Source organism: Euprymna scolopes, chromosome 14 (genome assembly GCF_053919585.1).
Source record: "Euprymna scolopes isolate OS-2025 chromosome 14, ASM5391958v1, whole genome shotgun sequence".
Classification (NCBI taxonomy): Eukaryota; Metazoa; Mollusca; class Cephalopoda; order Sepiida; family Sepiolidae; genus Euprymna; species Euprymna scolopes.
In genome coordinates, this window is record NC_136495.1 from 16,937,284 (window position 1) to 16,957,647 (window position 20,364).

At 35.6% G+C, this 20,364-nt stretch overlaps 1 protein-coding gene and 1 long non-coding RNA gene across 2 annotated transcripts in view; one reads left to right on the forward strand and one right to left on the reverse strand.

Moving 5' to 3' along the window:
* LOC145293346 (uncharacterized) overlaps window positions 1-8,516 on the forward strand; it is a 14,428-nt gene extending 5,912 nt beyond the window's left edge. Inside the window, exons 3-4 of the long non-coding RNA XR_013869718.1 lie at window positions 305-728; window positions 8,001-8,516. This is a non-coding gene — a long non-coding RNA (uncharacterized LOC145293346). The remainder of the gene's footprint in view (window positions 1-304; window positions 729-8,000) is intronic.
* Window positions 1-20,364, reverse strand: part of LOC145293337 (uncharacterized) — a 145,900-nt gene that overhangs the window by 45,102 nt on the left and 80,434 nt on the right. The window lies entirely within an intron of this gene.

Genomic DNA, 20,364 nt, shown 5'->3' on the forward strand with positions numbered 1-20,364 from the left:
TTACCGAGAGTCAGTGTCACTCAAAGATATTACGTGCAGAAAAATAATAGCACTCAAACTGTTTTTCACAATATAGAAGAACTGCCTAACCGTCTTATCCAGCATCTTCAAAATAGACAGTTCATCAGGTTAACAACGCTAGTAGAAACCCCTGGGACAATATCGCCCCTTGTCTGATAGATTATTACAATCGGAAGCCTAGGTGAGGTTTATTGACCCTTAATTATTTGTGGCAGAGTCTATTCATGTAAGTAATCAATTGTTTTATTAAATTCTTGCGATTAATATAAATTTTCTTTTGCAGGTCAAAAGAAAAAATTCCTCCCAAGAAGTAAAGGCTATTGAAAACATCTATGACACATTTGATATTGATATATTGATATTGAGCCTCTCCAAATCACACCAGAACCACAAGGTTTGGGCAGGAAACGGAAAACCATAGAGCCGTTCATGATCCACTCAAAGAAGAAAAAATACTGATACACCGTCCGAAGTTATTAGCTCGGGAGGGGAGTGTTGTGATGGAACGAACCTATGTTACCTACTGTTGTGGAGACGCCCACTAATCAACCTAGGTGGGTGAGTGAGATATATAAAGGTATCAATCACCAATACCGGCGGATTTCGGCAACGACCACCAAATAGGCAAGACGCCTATGTTACCTCCAGTAAGACATGCAACACGCCACCTGCCGGAATATCTCCAACTGAAGTATTTCTGAAGACATGTAAATATTTATATAACTTTTCTTCCTAATATATTATTGTATACCTTTACTTTCCGTGTTCTTATTAATTATTTGTGCAGACACAACACCTACTAACAGACTATTCCAATCTCAATAAATATCGGAACACTAAGCCATAAGGTGTCGATATCCCGTACTCGTATTGGACTCGTGGCTGAAGTGTGGTGTCTGCTTAAATACTGCACTCAAATTAATTGTCCTTAGTCAATGGAGGGGGAAACCCTTCTATACTAAGGCAATTTTATTTTTGCAGAATTTCCCTTTTGAGGGGAGTTGGTTATCTCCCACATTAAACCGACCTTGTGTCACATTTTGTTTCGTGGGAAACAAATAAATAACCAGTCGATATCTGGTGGACCAACCTAGATTGTTCGTTGGCTCCGACGAACTCATTTATTACATGCTTTGCAATACATGTTACTTTATTTCGCCTTTGTGTTTTCTTTGCAATCCTTAAATCCTTAACAGGGATATTATATATATATATATATATATATATATATATATATATATATATATATATATATATATATATATATATAATATCCCTGTTAAGGATTGCAAAATTATAAAATATTTTATTTGTGCTAATCATATAATTATATTTTTATATTTACTGATGATATATCATTTTCCAAGGCCAGAAGCCACTCGAGGGTAAGAATTAATGAAATCCATAAATCATCTATTGAATAGCAAAGAATATTATGATAGGATTGAACTTGATGAATGTAGTGGACAAAATTTGATTAATTATGAAGATCATTTATGATAAGTTGACATTGGATTTGAAGACGCTCATGTTGTAACCTACAGAGAAGCAGTCCCATGCTAATGTGTTCTATAGAAGTGAAGCTCTTGGAAAGAAACTATGTTCATGGAAGTCTTGCTTGATATTAGGCATATGGAAGAATAAAAGAAGGTTTCTTCCAACTGTGGTAAGAAGAAGAAATTTTGCTGTGAATGTCTTAAAAAGAGGAACCCAGAGATTGGAACTCAGTCGAGCACCTTCCATAGAATTAACAATCGAGTAGAAAAAGACTATCAAGATTTCTTTTGTTGGAAAAAAGTTGTAGTGAACAAGGGATGACCCTCCCACTAGATTGTGAAGTCGTTTCTGTACTCTGCATTTTTTAAGGTCAATTTGTTGTCACTATTTAGCTTTTAAAGAAAAAGACAATTGCTGTGTTAAAAGCCCTCAGGACATAGAGTATCTCAGTACTTCTATTGATATTAATTAGGGTTGCAAAGTCGAGAGGTATAAGGTCTGACTCTGATTCCTAGAGTTCCAAAATATTTCTGACTCCTTATTTTAAAGTCTTCCAAGAGCATCCAATTAAAAAATTTAACTCTGACTCCAAGAGTCTTATGAGTCTGGCCTCTTTCAAAACCTTTGGCTTTCTTGGCCTCCACAATCCGTTCATGTGCCCTTTTGATTTTTAGTGACTAACTAGCCTGGGTGCCTGACGTTGCCCAGGTGTTTGGAGGTGTGTGTCCAGCAAAAAAAAAAAGTGGTAGCAGGCAGACAGGTAGGCTTGAACCTGCACCGCAAAGGAGGAAAAGGACTTAAAAAAAAACGTGACATCTTTGCTGTTGCGCCCACTGCCAAACCGGAAGTGATGAAGGTTTAAATTAAGGCTAGTCAATCAAAAGGAGGGAATAACTTTCGAAAATATCAGCGAAAAAAGCGACCCCTCCCGGTAGAAAAGTGGCCAGTTGAGGGTGAAGGAATTAATGTTTTTAGCCAATATTTTGATATTTGTCGTTTGAAGGGTCGAGCTTCCAAACTATACCGACCTCGTGCAAATCCGTCGCCTCTGTCGAAAGTTTTAGACATACATACATACATACATACATACATACATACATACATTTAAACAGACAGGTGAGATTTATATTATAAATGTTGCAATTTCACACCCACAACAATTTTTGTACGAAGCATAAAGCATCATTTTTTAGCTTTTGTAAGGCAAAGGGCTCAACCCCACCTCACCTCACTAGTAAGTTTCTATTTGGGCTCTGGTCTTCCCAGAAACGGCCTGTTAAGATGTCAAGCATTCAAGTTTCCAAGCAACAATCATTGAATTATAACATTTTCCGAATCACTGCACAACAGTCAATACAAATAACATGTAATTTCTGTACCCAGAACAAATCTTTTATGCGAATGCTTTCAAAGGAAGTAATGACTTTGTAGAAATTAAAACAAATACAATCACGTCCATAGTTTATTGCCGCTACTATTAAAGGAGGGCAACAAACGGTTATGTATAAAACATGTTATGGATATATATATATACATATATATATACTACACATATATACTTTACTAAATATTAATGAGTATCCACTTTATATAAATAAAAGTGTAAATGTTTGTTTGTTACTAACTGATAATTTAAAAAAAACTACTTCATCTATTGACTTTAAATTTTGCTATAGCATTTTAATCAAATACATACATATTTTATATACGTAATATAAAAAATATTACAATGTTTAAAAAATATTTTTTTGAAGCTGATTTTTTCTTAAGACATGACACATTTTCGTTCAGGCTTTGTTTCTTTTCTCCTTTCTTTAACATTTTTCTTTTGGTGGCCTTCAACTACAGACGTTATTTAAAAGGTTTTTTGTTCATTCTATACCGTTTCGTTTTTCCTATTGTTTTGAAAATTTTCTCTATATTTTTCAGCACATCTGAATGTGTTTTCATATTCATAAGAGGAATTAACTAAAAATATCTGTAAACTGTTTCTTTTCATATACATATGTTTAGTTACTTTTGTAAATGTATTGCAGATCCTTATTTTGAATATGTTTATTCCGACATTTCTTTGACATTTATTTATAGACATATTTCCACAGAAATGAATGAATGAAGATTATCTATATACTGTTTTTTTTAAAACTATGTTTATTTAGTTTTTTGATTGTATTAAATATAATTTTTTTTAAATACTTCTTCCAATTATGCATATCAAAAGTATTTTAGACAAGAAAACGTAAATAAACGTTTATTTGGTAACAAAAAATTTTACGAATATTCTTATTTATTATATTCAAAAGATAAAATGTGAGAAAATAAACATCACATGACTTCATGCTCGACAATCACAAGATTGCATTCTGGTACACCCCTACTGATGATTATAGTTTGAGCCGCCATGTTTTCATCCGTAATATTTTGATCTCCAATTATAACAATATCCACTTCATCTATAGTTGGAGCATTGAATCTTCGCTTGTGTTCTCCAGCAGGCGTTTTGCTAGCATGAATAACAATCTTGTGTGTATCAGATGGCAAGGCTCTAAAATTTTCGGTAGAAACAAAAGGAGTGTGTTGTGCTGCTAGAAAAATTAAACTGCCTCAACTTGAAGAACCACCAAAAAACTTTGCTTGCTGGGTATACTTCTGAATCGACATTTTCTATCTAACATCAGGAAATGCAACTCATGCTTCCAAATGACGTCATTTGCTGCAGAAATCATTACAGTTCAATTCATGCTAACTTTTAAAGTGGAAGGACAAATTTACCATGAAGTTGGATCTCTGCTTCCGTTCCCAGATTGTCAACATCAATTCCTACAAATATATTTCATTGGCGATAGCAATAATGAACTGAATGCATGCTGTGGAGGATCAACTGGTATCAAAAGGTCCATTGTTTTAGAACTGCTGGAGTTGTTTCATAATAAAAACGATTTAGTGCATTTATTAAAAAAAAAACAGCAATTGAAATGCTGCCATCTGATACACACAAGATTGTTATTCATGCTGACAAAACGCCTGCTGGAGAACACGAGCAAAGATTCAATGCTCGAACTATAGATGAAGTGGCAATTGTTATAATTGGAGATCAATTTACACCTAGAGATATTGTTCCTGATAGGAGAAATAATCAATTGACAAAAATTGCTGAAACTCATCGATACCACGATGCACTGCAATATCCAATATTTTTTTTTTTGGGGGGGGGGACCGATAGATATCACTTTAATGCTAATATGATAACATGATGTGCTGCAGAAATAAACAGGAAATGCAGCACAATGGAATGTTATTCATACCAATTAATAATTCAAGAAAATGGAAATAATCACATTCTGAAATGTCGCCAATTGCTCCACTAACATAAATATATATGCAAAAATTGAAACAGAACGTTTGCTATTCATTCGTTTGAATCAGACCAAACTTTGCTCTGAAGAATATGTTCATTTACAGATGCTGATGATGATGATGGTAATACAACAAAGGTTGGAAGACTAACGATTTTTACTTCTTCATATTTAGGCAGTCCACGTCATATGCCGCTGGAAAAATGGTGGGATCCTTCTATCGATCTAGTAGATATCTCATTGCTGATGCAATTCTCTATCTATATGAGAGCCAGGTACGTCCAAGGATGGAGTACTGTTGCCACATCTGGGAAGGATTTGCTAGAAAAGGCTTATTCTGCCTTGATAGAGTTCAAAATAGACTTCGTAGCTTCGTAGGGTATGTCCTTTTCTCTTCCCTGCAACCTCTTTCTCACAGAAGAGATGTTACAAGTTTGTCTCTACTTTATCGTTATTTTCATGGCAAGTGCTCGACTGATCTCTAATCTATGGTCCCCTCCCTCGTCAAATTTTCACAAGAAACACCCGTCTAGCAGAAAACACTATCAATAATTTCCCCCACTCTTTATCTGTGCCTAAACCTAAACGTAGATTCCATAAACAAAGCTTCTTTCTTAGAACTGCACACCTATGGAATTGTCTTCCGTTTTCCTGCTTTCCAGCTGACTACAATATGGTTGTCTTCAAGTCTAACGTAAACAAGTTTTTGATGAGCCGTTCCATATAAGTTAACAAATTTACCGAATTTCAATTACTAACGATTATTTTATTGTCCAATTGTCTACTGTGCACTCTTTAACCCTTATCCTTATCCTCGAGTGGCCTCTTGGCCTTGATAAGTGGTGATGCCTTTGTAAAAAAAAAAGATGCATTTGCATATGTCTGTAACTATGATCGTTCTGACCTATTCATTACATTCACATGCAACTCTGCTTGGGATGATATACAACAGCTCTTACTTCCTGGGCAATCACCGGTGGATGGGCATGATATCACAGAAGCTGAAATTGCTAAGAGATTTCATAGTAAAACAAAATGTTTGGATCTGTTTACTGTTGGATGTATTCAGTGGAATGGCAAAAAAGAGGATTCACACACATTAATCTGGTTTTATAATAAAATCAGTTCAAACAAAAACAACAATGTAATATGTGCTGAAATATCTAATGCTTACATTGATAAAAATTTGCATGAAGTTATGACTAAATATATGATACATGAAATGAAGTTATGACTAAACATATGATACATGAAATGAAGTTATGACTAAACATATGATACATGAAATGAAGTTATGACTAAACATATGATACATGAAATGAAGTTATGACTAAACATATGATACATGAAATGAAGTTATGACTAAACATATGATACATGAAATGAAGTTATGACTAAACATATGATGCATGAAATGAAGCTATGACTAAATATATGATACATGAAATGAAGTTATGACTAAACATATGATACATGAAATGAAGTTATGACTAAATATATGATACATGAAATGAAGTTATGACTAAACATATGATACATGAAATGAAGTTATGACTAAACATATGATACATGAAATGAAGTTATGACTACATATACGATACATGAAATGAAGTTATGACTAAACATATGATACATGAAATGAAGTTATGACTAAACATATGATACATGAAATGAAGTTATGACTAAATATATGATACATGAAATGAAGGTGTGACTAAACATATGATACATGAAATGAAGTTGTGACTAAACATATGATACATGGACCTGGTGGTATATTGAATCCGAATTCACCATGTATGATAGGTGGAAAATGTTCTAAGCGATATCCTAGAGAATCAGTATCCAACAGTTACAGGAACTGACGGATATCCTTTACACAGACGAAGGTCAGTATAAGATGGCGGTAAATTAACAGCCATACAAATGTGAAATGGTGAGATCAAAGTCAATAACCAGTAGTTGTTTCTTATACGCCTTTGATATCAAAAGGCTACAAATCGTACATAAACGTGGAATATGGTACAATAAAGTCGATTACATATATTTGCAAGTATGTGAAGAAAGGAAGCGATACGGCAGTTTTAAGCTTGCAAACACAAACGATAAACATTGGAGAGAAAACTTGTATACACGAGAGAGAGAGAGAGAGAGAGAGAGAGAGAGAGAGAGAGAGAGAAAGAGAGAGCTTCACTACATCAGTCACATCGAATGTGCTTTTGGGGAAAGATCCTAGACACATCTTCTCTGCTTAAAATGTTGCCAGGAAAGAGACAGAAAGGCCTCCAGATGGAGTGACTTTTCACTTTTCAACTTTTCCGTTCAAACATGTAACCCAAAATTGGCTGAATAGTTTGCTAGAGACCGAAAAGGTCAAATCTTTGAAACTTTGACCCCTTGGCAGCCAGATTTTCGGCCAAAATCCGATTCAAAAGCGTGCCCTATGTCTGAATACCTTTTATGTAAAGTTTCAAATGTTTAGACCAAAAATTGGCTGAGTAATTTGATAGAGACAGCAGAGGTCAATTTTTAACTTTGACCCCAATTTTGGCCCCTTAACATTTATTGTTTTGGGCTCAAATCAAATTAAAAAGTTTGTTCGATGTCCAAGTAAACTACATCTAAAATTTCAAGTGTTTAGACCAAAAATTGGCAGAGGCGTTTGGTAGAGGTTTCAAAGGTCAAATCGTTGAATGTTGACTCCTTGACAGCCAAATTTCTGTCCGAAAGCCGATTAAAAAGATTTTCCCAAATCTCAATACTCCTTATGTCAAATCTCGAGTCTGTAGACTGAAAATTGACAAAGTAGTTTGGTAGGGAAATGAACACACACAGATACACACACAAACAATTTCACTTTTATAGATATACTAGCATTTCAGCCTGGCGTTGCCCGGGTGTTCAGATGTGTATGTTGAGCATAAAAAAAAACGGTTGGGCATTGATAAGTGGTGGCTCCCAAGTAAAAAAAAAAAAAGAAGAAAAGAACCAAATTTTATTCTTCTGATCACATGTTATCTGTCAGCCACCTGCATAAAATTATGGCACTGCATAGATGAATAATCAGCACGGTTTAAACAAGACACACACACACTGACTAGTGATATTTTTTTTATTGTTTTACAGATTAAATGATCAGCCCATATGTGAAGAGTCTTTCAAAAGGCAGGTATTGACGCTTTCTACCACTGGCAAGAAACACTGGATAAGATAACTGTCCAGTGCAGCAGCAAGTCCTGAGGATACATATCAGAAAGAACTGTCAAAAATAAAGTCATACACGATCCACTATGACTCTGCAATTTCTACTATAAAAAGCTGAGAATTGTTAAATCCGATGATGCAACTACACTGTAATAGCGAAATTCAAAATTTTTAATATTGAATTTCAAGGCAAACCAATGTTTTCTACGTAATTGTCATCTTACTGTGATGAATATATCCAAAAATTACGAAAAACGATGAGATAGAAAAAAAAAATTATTAGAGAAAACATTTTTTGACAAAAATTATTGAAAATAAAATGTTTGGCTAAAAAAAAAAGAAAAACACCGGAGATTTCCAAGGGGAGGTAAATAGCATGTAACTATTACTAATTTTTTAAATAATAAATATGAGCTATTTGCCATGTTTTTATCATAATTGAGTTACTTCCCTTGTTATGTTACTTCCCATACGTTCTCAAAGGAATATGACGAGGGTTTTTTTGTAATAAAGATCAAAAACTCGTGTTTTTTTTTTAATAATGCGGTAATATTTGAGTACTTCTGACATACCAATTAAGTAGATATTATTGCTTTTAGTTGAAACTGACACAAAAAGTCAGTAGATGCCATTGTCTCTTTTAAATCGATCTTCTCGTTTTCTGAATTATCGTGTAGTTGAACCAATCTGGCATAGTAATATGAGACAAGCAGAAAACGTAACAACCCTAGTTAAAGTCAGTGTCAGTAATAATGCTGGCTTAAAAAGAGCTGAGAAGCAAAAAAGAACTAAATTAATTACAACATGAAAAAAAAAAATGGAACCTTAAGAGCTCTCCATCATTCCAGTATTAATAGGGTCCACTGGGCTAATGAAAAAGAATTTCAAAAACAACTTGGCAAATATACTCGGTGAACCAAGTGCAAGAAAGATCCAAACAATTGCTCTTAAAGGAAGGGTTAGAATCCTAAAAAGATCTCTCGGTTGGAATCTTTGAAATAGTGGATAAATGTCCGGAATCCAGTAGAGTGTTCCATCCACAACAAAACCAAAGAGATAAGAAAATTGAAAAAGAAAAATCTAAAACAGCTATGTTTGAAAGAATCGGTTACACCTTCCTGGCGCTAATGAGAAAAATTTGGATAGGGCTAACTTGTACATGTAAAGTGTTTCATTTTATTTACTAAGACCTCTTTCTTTTTCTTTTTTTTTTTTTTTGATAAACACACACGCATATAACTTTTTGGGGATTGTAATAGTAATCTTTCACCAAACATTGTTATCAATTCAACAAGACGTGTCGATAGTTATCGTAGATGAACCAAAGTTTAAAGGCCAACAATAACTCTTGAGTGATTTGGAAGACGCCATGTGTCAATTTGAAATCTAATCAGAAAATTAGTCATTCAGAAATGTGAGTATTCAACGGCAAAAAAAAAAAAAAAAAAAAAAAAAAAAAAAAAATTGGCTAAAATCAAAATGAATTTCCCAACCTGATTGGTTGGTGTGTTCTTTTTTGTTTTATTTTTTTTTTTTAATTTTCTTCCTTTGAAGATTGTAACGCTGAGCATGGGGCAGCCAAACCAGCTGCCAACATTGCCCTGCTTTTTATTGAAACCAACCGAGAGTTCTTTTTAGTATCTTTGTTGTTCCCTTAAGTGCAATTGTCTGGATCTCTTTTGCACTTGGTTCACCAGGAATATTAGTTAGGTAGGACTTCAGGTTTTTCTTCATAAGCCCTGTAACACCTATTATAACTGGTATGATTGATATCTCCCTAACATTCCAGTTTCTTTTCATATCATACATAAGACCTTGGTATTTGGTCTGTTTCTCTCTTTCAGCTCTGTTCAGACCTCCATCATTAGGAACCCTCACTTCAATCAAGGTTGCAACTCTCTCTGACTTATTCCATATAACTATGTAGGTTTCACAGCAGCATTTTCAAGGCAGGTGGCTGTAGGGATTACATGATCGTAATATATGGTATATAAGTCATTTCCAACTGTTCTTTCAGGTTGATGTTCCCAGGATTTGCTGCTACATTGGATGTTTAATTTTTTACAGATGGTCCAGTGGATGTACTTATATACTCCATCATGTCTCGTTGTGTAGTAGCCATCCTCTAAAAGAACCTTGTAACTTGATACTAGATGACTCACACTTTCCAATTTCGTGTGGCGTGTGTTCGTTTGCATGTGTGTGTGTGTGTGTGTGTGTGTGTGTGTGTGTGTGTGTGTGTGTAACGCAAAAAATAACAAATGAAAACAATTTGGACAATTTTTGTCTTTAATGGAAATCGTTTCAGACAAGAAGTGAAACCACTTGATGTAAGGTGCTAACAAGAACGAAAAATGATCATCTCAAAGATAGGAGATACCCATTAGCCCTTATCTTGAAAATATCAAGATTATAGGTAGGAGGAAAGCAGTCAGCAGGAAGTGAATGCCACAAACAAAGAACAAACGAAAAAAGTCACAACAAGCAGAGACTGAAAAAAAAAACAAAAAAAAACCCAACGACAATTATTTCTTAATTCGAACTTCAACAAATGCTGGAAGTGTGATTCTACGATAACACAACATATTCTTCCGGCCAGGTGCATGTTCTGTATCAAGTAGGTTTTATTCCTGTCAGATGACTGTTGTGGTGTAAATGTTGAAAGGAATAACAAGAAGACTCGGAAACAGTGAAATGAATAATATATTAACAGAAATACAGACAATTATGTTCCCACTCAGCTGAAGGACAAGTAATGTTTGGACTCTCTCCTTCTGAGCCCTGGGTCCAGACTGACTGGGAAGCAGAACCTGCTTACTGGAAATGATGTCAGAGTCAGAATCTGTAGGGGTGCCACCCCAGCAGTGACATTTCCAGTAAACCAGACCTGATATTCGATTTGTGATTGATATACCTTTTATTTTTTTACAACATATTAAAGCATAGACATAGATAGAGAGGATAACCAGTTTGCATGCAAGAAGTGTAACACAATGGAGATGGATGTGAACTCAGATGTGGAGAAAGTATATCTGAATCTATTGAAGTTCTCAAAGCTTTTGTTAACTTGATGATACCATTGGAGCACAGGATGGAGCTGGTGCTAAGTGATTGCAAGAGTGGAGTAAGTTCAGAGAACTTCTGCCATTACTAACCAGCAGAGTGTTTCCACTGTCAACCAATAAAAGAGTTTATCAGGCATGCGCATGCAGGCTTAGTTCTGATGACCTCAGGGGAAGATTAGATCAGGACAGTATAGGGGGATGTGTGAAGAGGAATAGACTTTAAGTGCATGACTATATTGAAAGAATAAATGAGAGTTTTCATGTTAGTAGATATAGAACAGTTGAGGTAGTAGGTCCAGTTCACAAGGGAAAGCCAACGAAAACACAGGAGAAACTGATAAAAGTGGAACTGAGGGGAAAGGGGATAAATAAAGATCTCTCCAAAGAGAGAAGTTATTTTGTGAATTAATTTGTTTACGCTGTCCAATGTATTCCATGCATAAAATGGGTGTTAAACCAATGCTGCTGCTGCTGCTGATGATATTTAAAAAACCATTCACATTTGATGATGAATGGATGAATGGATGGATGAATGGATATACCAAGCGACATATATAGTAAATGACAATGTTTTAGATTATTAATAATTTTTTAACTTATGTTTCAGAATTTTTGAAATGGAAATTGATTATGCTTATTCGGAGCATTATTAAAAATACCAAACCTAATTTGCTGCCTACCAATATTTGGATAACATCTAAGCTTCAGCATTTTTGGAAAAAGGATCTTATTCAGACTACTATTCTTACCTTAGATCAAATTTTCATAAACCTCCTCGAACGATATAACCTCTGACCTTCTTCAGGTACATCCTGTCAAATTTCATAAACTATGCTGGCCTTCTCACTCTTTCAGAAGGGGTTAGTTTATTGCTAATCGCATTCGGCACCCCTGTCGGAGAATGCTGACAGACATTTGTAGCAGGCAGGGCATTGGCTTTTCAAAACCTTCTTTTCTGGCCTTGTGTCACATCTTTCTGCCATAGGAGGGAGATATGGAAATTCCATACAGATTCCTAAGTTTGGCATAAAGATTCCTGAAGGAGGTAGAAGATTACATTATCCAAAATGTAAGAATAACTATCAAGTTAAGCATTGTATTACCATATTATTTGTATTATTCAGACTACTATTCTCACCTTCGTTGTTATTTTCACAACGTTTCAGCCGATGTAACTTCCAAACTTCTTCTGGTGTATCTGATCCTGTGATACAATGGATAAAGGCATTGGTTAACAATCAGTTTTTAGTGACAGTCTACTGAAAGTTAAAGGTTTAATACTTAGGCAGGCGATAATAATTAAAAATAACATAATAATTATACGTGATCATGATTAATAGAACACAAATAATCAATGGTGTGTATCTAGAATTCCCTCCAAGAAAAAACAAAAGTGAAGAAAAATCTGTATGATCTATGTACATGTAACGGAAAGAAAATATCGTACCCCAAAAGTCATGTAAATTGATCAAGTAGTTTTAATTTTATAAAGAAAATCAAATTTTAAGACAATATTGAGATGCCATCATGAAAACAGTTTAAAGAAACAAGGAATATAACTCCAAATCGATATTTTAGAAATCCATTCTTAAGAGTAGGAGGGGGAGGGGGAAAACATTAGAACAACTGAAATTCACTTAAAAATGATTTTCTATATAAAATAAAACTACCTGATCAATTTTAAGTGATTTTTAGTGTACGATATTTTGTTTTCATCATGAGTGCATACATCATGCAGATTTTCTTTGTTTTTGATTTTTCTGGACAAGCACCTAATCTACCTCCTGGATTAAATATAAACACTATTATGGGATGTGTTCTTCAGAATTGTCTGATTTATTTCCCGATTCCAGCACGTTTGATTCATTGATATAGTCGTCGTCTTTGTTGTTTATTATAAATACATCTACCTATTCTAATAACTTCTTTCCAGGAACTGCTGACAGTTTTCTTCCTATCTTGTAGCTTGTCTTTATGATAATCATTTTTTTTTTTCTTTTAGCTTTTTACATTAAGTGCCTTGTCTGGAGCGATTTCCTCAAAACAACAAAAATAGAAAATAGAGGTTCAGTTTAAAATTCTGCTACAGATTCCTGAGTTTGAAAGGATGCATTTGAAGAAGGTCGAAGGTTACATCGGCTGGAACGTTGTGAAAATAACATCCAAGATACGAATAGTAGTATGAATAATCCTAATTTGTTATCTGTCGGACTAAACATGGAATTTTTTTGTATCAAAAATAAAATGTAAACAAAATTTTGTTGATAAATTTGTCGTCATCAATTGTGAGAGGAGATGGGAGGTGAGATATTGATCCATCCCCACCTTCTAAAAATGCAAGTTTCGTTAAACAACATAAAATTTGTTTTCCCTTTAGAAAATTATTGAAAAAAAAAAAAAAAAATCAGTTACACATCTCGATTTATCGCTAGGGAGTAGGTGCTCATTTTATGTTGAATTTATATAGTAAAGTGATCCCTCACTCTAAAATCTAAAAATATATATTTTTAATTCCTTTTTTGCGGATATTTTTTTTTTCAGGCTGTTTACATGTAATCGCCTAAAAAAGCAGAATCTCATTTATCTATGATGGGTGTGATAGTAAAACTTTACCAGATTTTTTTTTCAGTCATTTTTAGCCATCTGAAATAATTTAACCATAAACGCATTTGCATTTTGAAAGTATAAAAAAGAACGGTCTATTACACCCGCTTCCACTTAAAATATGACCATCAATCGTATTAGGTTGGCGCAAAAACAATGCCGTTTTCTGACATGAAGTTGAACGTCAAAAAACGACATTATTTTTGCACCAACCTAATATTTGGAGTAGAAGGGGGTGTAATAGACCAATCTTTTTTTATATGTTTTTTTAACATTCTTTTTTACATTTTTTTTTTTTACATTTTAAAAAATTTTTAGGTTAGAATGTTGAGAGTAATTTAGAACAATAGGGTTGGTCTATGGAGTTAAACTGCCTGTATACATTTCAATTTTGTTGGCCTTTTGACTAGGATAAAAGTGTTGTATCTGTACTGATACTAAACTTCATCTTTTCTATCTTTTGTTCTAGACTGAGGTAATTTAAACTTTTATAAGAGTCCTGAGTGTCCCTTTCGGGAGAGTTCGATTTTCCTCAAATGAAAGAATGTGTCTAACTCTGCCCTTGATGCAAATAAACAAGGACTATAGCAGCAGTGCTAGTAGCAGCAGCAGCAGCAGCAGGGAAGTAAAGGTGGCTCAGTGGTTAACCACACAGACTGACAACCTGGGTGTGCCAAGTTCGAATTCAGTTTGTTCCACAGAAACATTTTCACTTAGGGATGTTGGCAACCTTCATTTGGTCCCTTCCATAAGTACCAGATATCCTCCTGGAATTAATTCTTAATAGAAACATATCTGGAAACAAATGCTAACAAAATCATCATGAATGATGCTCAACAACAGCAACAAGAACAACAACAGCAATGGTAGCTTAATTTCTAAGCTTGATGCTCATTGGTGCAAATATTTAACTTCCTTTCTGGCTTTCCCAATCAGAGGACGTCTATCAGGCAAGCTAAGTATGCTACCAAAGTTGATAAAAGGCAGTGCCATCTAGACTCTTTCTGTTTCCGGCCACACAGTGAACTCATTCATTTCACAGTGTTTTTTTTTTGTTTTTTTTTCAACCCCAATTTTCTCTCTTGGGATGTAACTAAACCCCTCTAACCTTGGATTTAACTTCGACAAGAAGACTCAAAAATTCAATATGGTAACCACCACATGCACTCACACATAATCAGTTACACACGTTCTGACTTCAACACAAAGCCCTCTTTGATTCTCTCTCCTCTGATCTCGAACGCGTGGTACAGTGGGGGAAGAGGTGGCTGGTTACTTTTAATGCATCTAAAACCAATCTCCTATCTTTACATCATCAACACTCTGATCCCCATCTGGCATCAATTGAAATGGATGGCTCTCGACTAGGGGAAGCTCCATGTTTTGATAAACTTCTAGGGCTTGACCTTTACTCCTTACCTGAAATAGAACACGTACATCAAGTCTATTGTCAAGGTCGCTGGAAAGATAGTAGGATCCTTCTACCGTTCCAGAAGATATCTCACTGTTGATGCAACTCTCTATCTATATAAAAGCCAAGTATGTCCAAGGATGGAGTACTGTTGCCACATCTGGGCAGGAGCTGCTAAAAACAGCCTATCCTGCCTTGACAGAGTACAAAATAGGCTTCATGGCTTAGTGGGGGATGCCCTTTTCTCTTCCCTGCAATATCTCTCCTACAGGAGACACGTTGCGAGCCTGTCTTTGTTTTAGCGGTACTTCCATGGCAAGTGCTCGTCTGAGCTCCAATCTCTGGTCCCCCCTTGCCAATTTTTCATGAAGAGCACCCGTCTAACTGAAACCACTGTCAAAAATTTTCCCCACTCTTTATCTGTGCCAAAACCAAAATGTAGATTCCATGCTTTCTTAGAAGTGCACGCCTGTGGAACTCTGTTCTGTCTGCCTGTTTCCCATCTGCCTACAACTTGGATGTCTTCAAGTCCAACATAAACAAATTCCTGATGAACCGCCCCCTTAAGTAAGACACTTTATCAAATCTCAACATTAACGTACTGTACATGCAATAACCCTTATCCCCGAGTGGCTTCCAGGCCTTGATAAGTGGTGACCACCTTTTAAAAAAAACCCTGCGTATTGTACGCAAACATTGTTTTATATATATATATATATATATATATATATATATATATAAACACTTTTCCTTTTCTTACAGGCAAGGGATTCTTCCTAACCTTCATATATGAACTGTTTTTCCCTTCCTAACGAAGCATTTATTTAACGACATACGCTTTATGTTGTCTCTTCTTGTCTTTTGATAAAAGGAGTCCTGTTCTTGTGTTGGTTTCTTAGAATGACCTCCCTTGCTTCTTGTAGTAGTTTCATTTGACTGGAAAACCAAGATGGAGGTTGAGTTGTCTGTGAAAGGATTGATTGATGAGCAAATCGGCAATGTGAACTTTTGTTTCTTCTTCGTTATTTTAGCGAAATTCGAAAATCGAAAAATTGAATTTAAAACCAAATGGTATCTACTGAATTGTTATGTCACAGTAATGAACATATATAAAAAGTATGAAAAATAATAAGGTAGAAATTAATTATCAATAAAAATAGTTTTTGGAGACAATTAGTGAAAATTCAGTTTTGCAAAATAAGAAACTGGATAGTTCAAATCGTAACAAAAGGTAAATATTTTTTGAAAACTGGAAATCTTTGACCAATTTAGCAAAACTTAATTTTTAGTTGATCGGTCTGTCCATAACACTTTTGTGCTTGGCCTTTTTGGTTAAGATCAAAGATCTGTTCTTAATAGATGCTGTTCTTTTTTTTTTTTTACACAGTGATCACCACTTATCAAGGCCCGGAAGCCACTCAGGGATAAGGGTTATTGCAAGTACATTACGTTAGTGTGGAGATTTGATGAAGTGTTTACTTAAGGGGGCGGTTCATTAGGAATTTGTTAACATTGGACTTGAAGACATCCAAGTTGTAGTCCGGAGGGAAGCAGGCAGATGGAGCAGGCAGATCCACAGGCGTGCAGTTCTAAGAAAGAAGCTTTGTTCATGGAATCCGCGTTTTGATTTAGGCACAGATATAGAGTGGGGGAAATTCAGCTAGACGGGTGTTTTTCATGAAAGATTGGCGAGGGGGGACCAGAGATTGGAGTTCAGACGAGCACCTACCATGGAAATAACGATAAAACAAGGATAGGCTCGCAACGTCTCTTCTGTGGGAGAGAGGTTGCAGGGTAGAGAAAAGGGCATCCCCCACTAAGCCATGAAGTCTATTTTGTACTCTGTCAAGGCAGGATAGGCTGTTTTTAGCAGCTCCTGCCCAGATATGGCAACAGTATTCCATCCTTGGACGTACTTGGCTTTTATATAGATAGAAAGTTGCATCAGTAGTGAGATATCTTCTGGAGCGGTAGAAGGATCCCACCATCTTTCCAGCGACCTTGGCAACAGACTTGATGTACGTGTTCCATTTCAGATCAGGAGTAAAGGTCAATCCCAGAAGCTTGTCAAAACACGGGGCCTCACCCAGATGAGAGCCATCCATCACAATTGATGCCAGCTGGGGATCAGAGCGTTGATGATGTAAGGATAGGAGTTTGGTTTTAGATGCATTAAAGGTAACCAGCCACCTCTTCCCCCACTGAACCACACGCTCGAGATCAGAGGAGAGAGAATCAGAGAGAACTTTGTCATTTACAGCCTTTGATGTGTTGCCATAGATGGTTGTGTCATCAGCATAGATGTCAACGAATGATTTAAGTATGTGTTTAGGGAGGTCATTGATGTAGATCAGGAAGAGAGTTGGGCCCAGGATTGACCCCTGAGGGACTCCAGCATTTATATTGTAGGCCTCCGATTTTTGTCCATCTACCACTACTCTTATGAGCCTATCGGAGAGAAATGATTTAATGATTGAGAAAACATTTCCAGTTATACCGTAGCTGTAAATCTTGTGAAGTAGACCCTTATGCCATACCTTGTCGAAGGCCTTTGATATGTCAAGAGCAATTGTCCTAGAAAGGAAGCCTTTGTCAAGAGATTCACTAATCCTGTGGGATATAACCGTCAGCACATCTGTGGTAGATCTTGCAGAGCGGAAACCATATTGTGTGTCACTAACAAGGTTATTCCTGCTGAGGTGGTTGACTATTTCTCTATTTAATATGGATTCCAGCAACTTACTCATAACACATAGGAGACTTATTGGTCTGTACTGAGAGGGAGATGACTTATCACCTGAATTCTTAAATACAGGGCAAACTGATGAGGTCTTCCAGGGAGTCGGAAAGCACTTCTCCTTAAGGCAGCGCTTAAATAGTTTCGTAAGTATGGAAGCAAGTTCTGGTTGAAGCTTTTTTAACACTATAATTGGGATGCAATCAGGGCCAGTTGCTTTACTGGAATCTAGGTTCTTGATTAGCTTGGCGACCTCATGCACAGATATTTGTATGTTACCTAGCTTGTTCTGTGTTATAGGAGGAAATATGGGGAGTTGATGGCCTTCGTCGCATAGGGTAGAATTAGCTGCAAAGTTCTTTGCAAATAGTTTGGCCTTGTCTGACGCTGACGAGATGACCTCTGGTCCATTGATAATGGTTGGGATAGAATGCACACTTCTGTTCAGGATCCTATTTGTTATTTGCCAAAACTGGTGGGATCCAAGCCGTTGATCAGCTACCTTGGATTTAACAGACTGGGCATATAGCTCTCTTGCATTTTTTATTACTCTTTTACAGTGGTTGCTGGCAGACCTGAAAGCAGCTTTAGTCTCAGTGCATCTATTACGTTGGTAGCTATGGAAAAAGTAATTTCTGTGCGCGATAGCAGCAGCACATTCTGGGGAGAACCATGGCTGGCTGTTAGGTTCTTGTTGGAATTTTTTAGATGGTATGAATTGGTCTATGCCTATATGCCTACAATTAACCATTCGGTCAGATCTGATACTATAGAGGACACTTCCTTTTTAAACATGGAGTCTTAGCTTTTTAAGCTTTTCTTGGCCTTCTGGCCAAGTTTTTTTTTTTCCATGTCCCTCGACGTAAATGAAATTTTATTAATATTGTTATCTTTTTTGTATTTTTTGATATTTAAAAACAAAAAATTTTTAAATTAGGTTTAAGTAGGAAGACTCCCCTCTCCCACCACACACACATAAATACAAATTTAAAAGGGTAACCATGATTAAAGATGCTGGCCGAGAGAAAAATCAGTTAAAATTTCCAATAGAGACGAGATGGATCAACCAACCTCACCATCTTTTTGAGTTGGCCTTGTGCCTAAGTTTTTTGTTCATTTTCCCTATTGTATTCTTTTCATGTGAATAAAAATTTAATATCTCAAAGTGTAGTATCTGTTCCGGCAGATACTGCAAGCAAAGACCATATGTGGGGGCAACCCCCCATATAAGACCTTGATCAATGTAGAGGCAACCCTTCATACCAATTGTCACTATCCAGCTCCTCTACTCCCCGGGGAGCTGGTCCCCATTTCTCCTTCACTCCTCACATTAAAAATCGGCCTTGTGCCTAATTTGCTCGGTGGGGGAGCAAATAAATACCCTTTTCTTGGCCTTTTGGCCAAGATCAAAGTGTAGTATCTTTCTTACTACATGCTGTACTTATGTTTGTAACTTTGTGATATAAAGTGGGGGATCAGTTTTCTGTATTAATTTAATGTAAAATGATCACCCACTTTACAACCAGTCAGTCTCAAAGCCATTCAAGTCATTCTCCAGCTCATTCAAGTTGTTTTTGAAAGATTCCAGTTATTTTTTAAGCATTCAAGTCATTCTTAAGGTCATTCAATTCATCCTTAAGCTCATTAAAGTCATTCTAAGTCATTTAGTTTTTATTTATTTAAGTCATTTCAGCCCATTTTTCGGTCATTTTAGTTTATCTTTAAGAATTTCATATCAATCCGACATTCATGCATTCATTCATTACATGAGAGCACGCGAATAATGGCTATCGGCCTTGTTCATAATTATCTTCAATAACTTTTTCCATTAATAATTAATTTTCTACGGTTTTTATGGTTTTTGGATATGTTCATTAAAATATGACAAATAAATAGACACCATTGGCTTTACTTGAAATTTAATATTCCAATTTTCGAATTTCGTTCTTATAACGAAGGAGAACCAAACTTTCAAACCTTTTTATATTCGTCCATACTTATAGATTCTTCTCTTTCATTCTCCTTTTATTAACAGTAATGAAGACTAAACGATAAAGTTGTTTTAAATGTTAGAAATGGACGTTTATATCCATTTCTATGCATTAACTATACAATACTAGTTGGCTGCCCAGCGTTGCCCGGTCGTACACTACGCTTAAACATGATATTTTAATTTATGCAGATTGCATATGTATTATTATAGAATCAATTTGCCTAGTGGACTAATTTGCAAAAAGATTTAAAAATTACAAAATAATAATGATAATGTCGTTCATCAAATTCCGTCTGTGTTTGTTTACAATATCATGTCAGCTGATATTTGTGTTTGACAATATTAAAAATAGTCTTTCTTTTCTTATAGATAAAAAAGAAAAAATTTACAGAGGGGAATATTTTACGTTACACTGGTGTAACGTAAAATATTCCCCTATAGTCTATATTAGTCTTAAAACAATTAATCGGAATTGG